The sequence below is a fragment of the Podarcis vaucheri genome (assembly GCF_965113315.1).
Source record: "Podarcis vaucheri genome assembly, chromosome: 2".
Lineage (NCBI taxonomy): Eukaryota > Metazoa > Chordata > Lepidosauria > Squamata > Lacertidae > Podarcis > Podarcis vaucheri.
This window is the reverse complement of record NC_138760.1, coordinates 40,561,817-40,571,206: the sequence shown is the minus strand read 5'-3', so window position 1 is coordinate 40,571,206 and position 9,390 is coordinate 40,561,817.

Genomic DNA, 9,390 nt, shown 5'->3' with positions numbered 1-9,390 from the left:
CGGTGCTCATCTCGCTTTCAGGCTGAGGGAGCTGGCGTTGGCCCACAGACAGCTTTCCAGGTCATGTGGGCAGCATGACTAAACCGCTACTGGTACACGGTGGACTGTGATGGAAACCAGAGCGCACAGAAACGTTGTTTACCTTCCTGCTGCAGCAGTACCTATTTATCTACTTGCACTGGCATGCTTTCGAACTGCTAGGTTGGCTGAGCTGGATAGTTTCCCTGAGTTGTCGGGATCTGGAGAAGTAAATATCAGGCAACTGGGAGCTGCCTGTCTCTCTGAACTCTCTATAGATTCTCCTAACCTCGGTTTTAATTGCTATGGTTTCTTTGTCAGTCCTATCACCATTCCCCCTCCTTTGGGGAAGGTTCTCAGGCAGGGTGGAAGGAGAAAGAACTTGCCCATGTGAAGACCACCTGGTGGAAACCCTTACACAGGTGGTTCTTCATTGTAAACTATATGCTGATCTCTGCCAGCAATTTCTAGATCAACTCTGCATCCCCAAATGGAAACCAGAGTTGGAGGTCATTACATTTTCTATTACTGGGGAATGATCAAGAGCTCACCAGGTTAGTGGCTAAATATCTCTATTTGGTTTTTTGTCGTCAAAATACACTGCAGATGTCTGATCTCCCTGGAGACCTAGAGACGTGACAATAGACTGCACTGCATCCTTTCTTTTAGCAAATGTTTTGTGCCACTGGGGAAGTGGTCATTCTGTATTGATTTGTTTTGGAAGTTTGTATGTGATGCCAATAAAAAGTTTGATGATGATGATGCTAGGTTGGCAGGAGCTGGGACAGAGCAATGGGAGCTCACCCCGTCACGGAGATTTGAAGCACCAGCCTTCTGACTGGCAAGCCCAAGAGGCTCAGTGGTTTGCTCTTCCATGGTTTTTTTATTGTTTTTTTGGGGGGGGATCCACTCTTTCTTTTCTGATATAAATCAGCCCCCTTTCACATTCAACCCTCACCTCTAAATCAGTCTCTTCTCCATAGTAACCTTTTGCATCATCCCTTCCAGTATTCTCTCCCCCCCCACACCATGCAACAACTTCCCCTCTTCCCAAATCAAAAGTGGCAGCTGTTTGATTTATAGGCTACCACTCTGAGATGGTTCTCAATCATTGTTTGTCTGAAAAGCAAAACTATTAATGGAAAGCAGGAGAGTTCCAAAGCCCAGCACAGCAGGTGGAAGAGGCAGCAGGAGGAAATGCCAGAGCCGGGAAAGGAGGGTGGAGGAGAAGCTTGATGGATGGGGGGATACTGGACGAGGCGATAAATGGATCCCAGAGAGTGGCCTGCCAGCAAGGCTGTGGCCTGTTGCTCTGCTAACAGAAGTCTCTGGAGGCATGTTGAGTGGTTTTTCAAATCTCTTGTTTTCATAGCAATGCAGTGCTTTCCATATGCAGTATGAGGAGAAAGCAGGTAAGTTTTTAGAAGACATTTTTAAAAAGAGAGAAAACGTCGCTTCTCCCCATATTTTCCAAATCGCCACACATGCACACATACCACACACAAAGTACAGTGGTACCTCAGGTTACAGACGCTTCAGGTTACAGACTCCGCTAACCCAGAAATAGTACCTTGGGTTAAGGATTTTGCTTCAGGATGAGAACAGAAATCGCGTGGCGGCGGCGTGGCGGCAGCGGGAGGCCCCATTAGCTAAAGTGGTATCTCAGGTTAAGAACAGTTTCAGGTTAAGGACGGACCTCCAGAACGAATTAAGTTCTTAACCCGAGGTACCGTATTTTTCGCTCTATAAGACGCACCAGACCACAAGACGCACCTAGTTTTTGGAGGAGGAAAACAAGAAAAAAAATATGCTGACTCTCAGAAGCCAGAACAGCAAGAGGGATCACTGCACAGTGAAAGCAGCAATCCCTCTTGCTGTTCTGGCTTCTGTGATAGTTGTTCAGCCTGCATTCGCTCCATAAGACGCACACACATTCCCCCTTACTTTTTAGGAGGGAAAAAGTGAGTCTTATAGAGCAAAAAATACGGTACCACTGTATACTTAGTTTGGGATAATTTGGGTTCTTCTTCCTCTTTCAGGTTCACTAATTCAACTCCATTGATGTCATGTCAATCAAATTTCTCCCAAGGCAGGCCCATTTCTTCTTGTCACCAGGGAAGACTGGAATCTAAAAGAATCTAATTTCTGCCCACTTCTCTATCTGCATTTATACAGCTCTCTTTGGCCGGGTTTAGCAAATTAGAAGTGACTTGAGTTAATTATGGAGTTACACAAACATCAGAAGGAATCAGTGGTTGAAAGTTTGAAGCAAAGTTAAAGACAGTTTCAGTTAAGAGCTGTTTGCTTTGAAATGTCTGGGAATTTTAAAAGGGGGGGTTGGGTGGGGTGGGGGGGAGAGAATGGATGTGAATAATCCTCTAATGAACAAAAGGTAAGGTCTCATTAAACAGTGGGGCATTGCATTTGTCTGTATTTGCTACAGTTTGTGGAGGATGGAGAGCTGCAAGGGAACTTCCCTGAATTCCCAGTTGGGAATAATAATGTAGACAAAAGTAATAGAGTTTCCAGCAATGAATAGCCTTTGCCATGGCCAATATCTTTCTGTTACGTTACTCACAAAGGTATGTCTTATTCAGCAAAAAATCCCCTGTAACTAGGATTACCAGAACTTGCCACCCTACCTGTAACACTAATTCATTATTTTCTCCCTGCAGGTTCTATCCCTTATATTCAGGGCTGGATTTAGGTTTGATGAGGCCCTAAGCTACTGAAGGTAATGTGGCCCTTTATATGTCCAGCTGTCTTTTGTCAATAACAAATTGTCGCTGTTTTTGTTGTTGAAGATATGTTATATGGTAATTTATGGACCTAATAGGTATCCAAAGCCATTTGCACATAACAAAATATGTATTTTATCAAAGTAATTGTTGAACTGAAATACAATTAAGAAGAAGTATATTAACAGTGAAATACAATTAAGAAGTATATTAATAGTGAAATAATTATTAAGCTTTAACTTAAAATGATTTTTTATTCATAGCAAACTTAATAATGCAAACACATTGCCATTTGGCAATAACAAAAGTTCCTTTAGAAACACAATTTACAAAGACTCATAATTTTAGGGGCCCAGCTATAGCTTGTTTAGCTTATACGTAAATCCGGCACTGCTTATATTGTTGCCTGTTCAGGGTGGCTGAGAGATTAGTGATGAATTGCTGGCTTACATTAATTTTTCATTTCCCCCTTTCTTACAATATTTTACTCTTATGCTAAAATAATCCTTAAGGTCAGTGTTTTGCTTCTAGGGTCCCGGTACTGCATATCTTTGAGTACCCCTGGAAAAAAGCACTGCTTAAAGGCCACACTAGCACAAAAGACTCAGCTATACAGTTGCAAATAAATGTTTTAAGTGTGTTTTAAGTGCAATACACAATGTGACACTAGATGGAGATGGTGAGCCTGGGGGAAAATTCAATGTATTTTAAAAAACGCTTTTTTTAAAAAGCATTTTCAGAACAGTTTTTATATGTGTGTAGATTCCACCATAGTCAGCTTGCACTAGATAGCTTGGCACTGCAGTTGCATTGGTGCTGTTACTGTTTTTTTGCAAAAAAAAAAAAAAATTAAATTAAAACATGCACAAACCAAAAAATTGGGAATGGTTGCCAACTAATGTATCTTAGCTGTACAAGGATTTGCACTTGCCCAGTGGGATTTCCCCCACTTATCCCCCTGCATGTGCCCTCCCCAAATCTGGTCTAGATAGTTGGGAGCACCCCACAACAGATTTAAGAAGCATATGGGGGGAGGAGAGGAAAGGACGTCCCCTTGGACTGATGGGATTACAGTGGACGCTCGGGTTACGAATGTGATCCATGCGGGAGGCGCGTTCGCAACCTGCAGCATTCGCAACCCGCAGTGCCATGTCTGTGCACACGCGGGTCGCAATTTGGCGCTTTTGCACATGCGAAAATGCGATCTAGCGCTTCTGCGCATGCGCGATAGCCCAAACCCGGAAGTAACCTGTTCCGGTACTTCTGGGTTCGGCGTGGTGTGCAACCTGAAAACGCACAACCTGAAGTATCTGTAACCCGAGGTATGACTGTATTTATTCAGCTCTACTTCAGATAGCCAGATGGAATGGCAGCGCAGAAAATACCAGAATGCAATGGATTAACTGTAACGATTGGATTTATCTATAAAAATGAAGGACACTTCCAGATTGTCACTATTTTTGGATGAGATTCCATCACCTTTTGGCAAACTCACATTGCACAATTTTAGCTGATTGGGAGATCTTGCACAACAAACTAGCTCCCTCCTTAGATCAGACTTTTGCAAGACGGGAAAATCACCGACTTTTGCAAGATGGGAAAATGGAAAGTGGGATGGCACCTGCTTTGATGCAATGTCATCTAATGTCCCCATAAGCAAATTAGGATTAATGCTCCAGCATTGTCTGATCTTCCTGCAAATCAATCAGGATGAAGGCTCAATAAACAGGTTGCATGGAAGCAACCTTGGTAGGAAAACAAAAGAGGGCAATGTCAAGAGAAATGGGTCCATGCGGAAGACCCCTGAAAGAGAGGTAGTCTCACACGTTGCTGTATTGTGCACGTAGAAAACAAGTTTTCACAAGTATATCTGCTGCAAACCTGAACAGGCTTCCGTCAAGTGTCGTCATTTTAATGGAACAATAATCTTGTGAGAGTGGAAAGCTTGCTGTTAGGGTTTGCTGACAGCATCAAGATTTAAGGTAAGGTAAAGAGACCCCTGACCATTAGGTCCAGTCGTGGCCGACTCTGGGGTTGAGGCGCTCATCTTGCTTTATTGGCTGAGGGAGCCGGCGTACAGCTTCTGGGTCATGTGGCCAGCATGACTAAGCCGCTTCTGGCGAACCAGAGCAGTGCACGGAAACGCCATTTACCTTCCTGCTGCTTGCACTTTGACAGGCTTTTGAACTGCTAGGTTGAGAGGAGCAGGGACCGAGCAACGGGAGCTCACCCCGTCGCGAGGATTTGAACCGTCGACCTTCTGATCAGCAAGTCCTAGGCTCTGTTGTTTAACCCACAGCGCCACCCACATCCCTTATCTGTCTCCAAGATCAAGCATCAAGCATCAAGATTTAGAGGTTGTTAATCCTGAGAGAAGGACTCCCACTTACATTCCAGGTTGTTTCAGAGACCTCCTCTTGCCAACTAGTCAGGATTACTCTATGTGTACAGCTATTGTTTATGTGATTATTCATCCAAGGGATATGATTTTGGGTAAGTGAAAAGTTTATGGCACAGCCGCAAGTAGGCCATGATGCATCACAAATTTGTCTGGTAAAACATGTGTCAGCAACTTGTTTCCAGTAATCCAAACAATCAAAAACTAGACAGCTCAACAACCAAGCTAGGGAAGCTGGAAATTATATTTACTCCCCCTGTCAATATATATTTTACCCTTCATTTGGAGTGCTGAAGCACTGGCAGAAACGGGACTTAGGCTGTATATTGGCAGCTTAGTTGTCTTTCCAGGCCAGTATAGTCTACTCTGAGGAACCGCATCTCTCCAAAAGGTCTCGGACAGAGGCATTTCACTGCATTTGCTCTCAGACAGCCTTTTAACTGAAGGTGCACAGGACTGACATGTGATGCATGTGCTCTGCTACTGAGCTCCAGTCTCTCCTTTTATTAACAATAGCAAAGATGGACATCAAGTCTCATTCTTGGCATCTAGCTTTTAAAGGAATGACGACTCTGTTCGTAAGTGGAAATTCCATTTGAAGGCAGGGGGATGAACTAACTAAGAGGTGAAGAACCTGTGGCCTTCCAAACATTGTTGGATTCCAGTTCCCATCAATCCCAAGGACAGTGGTCACAGATGATGGGAGTTGTAGTCCCATCTGTAGTCCATACATGTGGCAGGGAGAAGGGTTTCAAGCGAGTTCTTATTGCTGCAATCACCAATTTCATTTGTAGGAAGCGAGAAGCTCCTTCCCTGTACCTAGAACTGGCAACCGTCACATAACTTGGAGAGATTTGTTGTGATGGGTGTGATAGCCTTTCATAACAACCAAGCTCGAAGATGTTCCTGGAACTGCATTTGGGTGGTGAGTTGGAAGGCCTTGGAGACAGATTGTTTAGTGAATGAAATAACCTCTGGATGACAGCTAGGAGCACTAGCCAGACAGGACACCCATGCTGTGTCTTAGCCTAGACGACTTGTGAGCCAAGTCACACACAGCGCTTGCACTCCAGGGCAGTGATCCCACATTTTTTTATTAATCTTAAAGACCGTGGGCTGTTCCTGTTGGTGTCTCAAAATTAACGAAGACAAATCAGGCATGGCTTGAAGAGAGATAGTGGTGTATGGATATATCACCCTTCCTCTTTTATTTCACTGAAAATGAGGAGGCACCACACAGAGCTGAGATGAAATTACATGCAGTTTTCAAAATTCAAATTCTTATGTTTTGAGTTGCAGAAGTATTTTGGTACTTACTTTTGAAATGTAACTTTCAGAGATACTTTAATAACAACGACAGAACCAAAAGAGGTGCAAACCTACCTCACTGAAATGAGCAAGGTTTTTCAAAAGAGCATTAACTGTGTTCTTATGCTCAGGGGCACCTGCTGCAGAGCTGCTCAGCACCTTTAGAAAAGCAAGTGCTTTTGCAGCCTAAGAAGGTCCTTGTTTCAGGTAACTTATATCCAGCAATCAGGGCCAGGGTCAAAGATCGGCAGAGTCAAGTATCTTCTGAAGGTCCACTACCTGAACAGGAGCTTAGTCCTCTGGTCCAGATTCTGCTTTCTTCAGCTCGTTTACCTGCCTCTCACCCTCACCCAGACCAAAGTGGCCGTGAGGAAGAGCTCCCTGCTACCTCGCTGGCTCTCTTTTTAGCAACCAAGCAGGCTGTAGCAAGGAGGAGAAGGAGCCAGCGGTAATGGCAGTTCAGAGATCAACACACTGACACAAGTGGCAAGGAGAGTCTCAGACCCTCCAAGTGTCCCTATTTTCCAGGGACGTCCCAGATTTACAGAAGCCATCCGGGTTTCTGATTTGATCCCAGAATATCCCGCTTTCCCTTAGGATGTCCCTATTTTCATCAGAGAATTGTTGGAGGGTATGGAGTTATCTGACCCCCAAGACATCTGAAGGCAGCCCTATATAGGGAAGGTTTTTTAAAAAATGTTTAATGTCTTATTATGTTTTTATATATGCTGGAAGTTTCCCAGAGTGGCAAACCAGTCAGATGGGTGGGGTATTATTAGTATTATTATTATTATTATTATTATTATTATTATTATTATTATTGAATAGGACATCCGTATTTTCATCAGAAGGGACGTGGGTGGTGCTGTGGTCTAAACCACTGAGCCTAGGACTTGCTGATCAGAAGGTCAGTGGTTCGAATCCCCATGATGGGGTGAGCTCCTGCTGCTCAGCCCCTGTTCCTGCCAGCCAAGCAGTTCGAAAGCACATCAAAGTGCAAGTAGATAAATAGGTACTGCTCTGACAGGAAGGTAAACGGCGTTTCCGTGTGCTGCTCTGGTTCGCCAGAAGCGGCTTAGTCATGCTGGCCACATGACCCGGAAGCTGTACACCGGCTCCCTCGGCCAATAAAGCGAGATGAGCGCCCCAACCCCAGAGTCGGTCACGACTGGACCTAATGGTCAGGGGTCCCTTTACCTTTATTTTCATCAGAGAAATATTGGAGGGTATGTGTCTTGTCCATGGACCCTCCAAAGCCTAGAGCTGACACTGGCCCCCAACTAGGATCCATTCCTTGGATTCTTCCAGAATCTTCTTGCCCCATTATCTAGTTCCTCTTCTGCTAGGAAGATCTCTGTATTACCTAGTGGAATATGATCCTCTCAGCTGTCCTGCCACTTCATTCCTGCCCTTTGGCTCTGGGTCCCAGTTCTCTTTCTGGCCCTTACCCTTCATCCACATTCTGTCTTGTTTTGCCCCTGGCCTAAGATATTCCCTGATAAGCCCCTGCCAGGTTTCTGTGTTGTCCCCTCCACCCTCCTCAGAAGTCACTTCCTTTCCAGTTTTTCTAGTCTTGCCAGACTTCAGCAGCAGCCTTTCCCTCAGAGGCTTTGGGTTCCGTATAAGTACTGACCACTTGTATTTCAAAGCCACTTTACTTTTTACGGGAACTGAGGAAAATAGTTAGCGGCTGCCGAGGCCCAGGGCTGTGTCTCTCCAGCCATCCCCATAAATGAGAACACATATAAACCTCACACTCTATTATATTTGCAAAGCATTTAGAGTTTCTCATTTAGTATAAACATTTTCATCTCCACTAGAGCATGAATAGCATTAAATGGGATAGTTAAAATGTTTGGGGCCAGTCACGGTCCTGGTGTCATTTCAGCGGGCTTTCCACCAGGGGTGAATTTAATCTCTTTCGCAGCTCTGCCTCTTTCCCAAATGGAAATCTTGTGCACACTATTAATTATCTCTCAAAATCCCACCCCAACCCCCACGTTTGGATTCATGGGGCCAGATGGGTTTAAATATCAGAACTTTACACTAAATTCTAGGCCTGTAAGCATTCCTTTTTTCTCTCTCCTTTTGCATTTATTTTCTCTCCAGGAGATTGTTCATACATCAGAGCCAACAACACACAAGGCCTCCAATCAGTGGCTGCCTTTCGTTGGCCCAGGGTGTCATGGAGTTGCAAAAAGCAAAGATAAGCTTTTGAAGCTTTGTTGCAACTTTTATTGAGAGTCAAGTGCAAAGGATAGAGAGTTAGCCTCTGTCTTTTGAATACGGCCAGCTGGGACGGCTAAATGAGCACAACAAAACATTCAGCGCAGGATGAAGCAACCAGCACAATTGGTTGGTTCGTTGGTTGACAGTCCCCATCCTGATATAAACTATCAAGGTGGTGTATGACAACAGGCAACTACAATAAAACCTAGAGTACCATTAAAATAATACATAATATTCATTAGAAAGGCTGGCTAGTCAAGATAATTTAAACAGCCTGCCAAATCTGCAGGTGCCATGACTAGCCCAATTGGTCAAGGCAAAACCCCACCTTCAGAAATTATCCTTTTGAAAAAGAAAGGCTGTTCTTCTCAGTGGGGATTTTTAAAAAGTCAGCCATTCTGAATGGGCTGTATTCAACACAGGACTAATGAGATTGTTCCATTGGTGCAAGCATTTCTGCTTTCCCAATGGAACAAACTCCCCTCTTCTTAGTCCCCGGTGCACCATTCTGTGGGTTCTCCCAACCCTCCAGAGCAGAATTGGGGAGAGCGTGAGGCGATGTAGGGGGAGGAGAGGGGAGGAAAGCCCCACTAGTGGGAATTTTTGTGCTGGCTTCTGCTTTTGCAACGTACAGCCCAGGATGCTGATTCCCTACCTATTTACTTTCCAAGTTGTTAAATAATGGTTGAATATTTACAT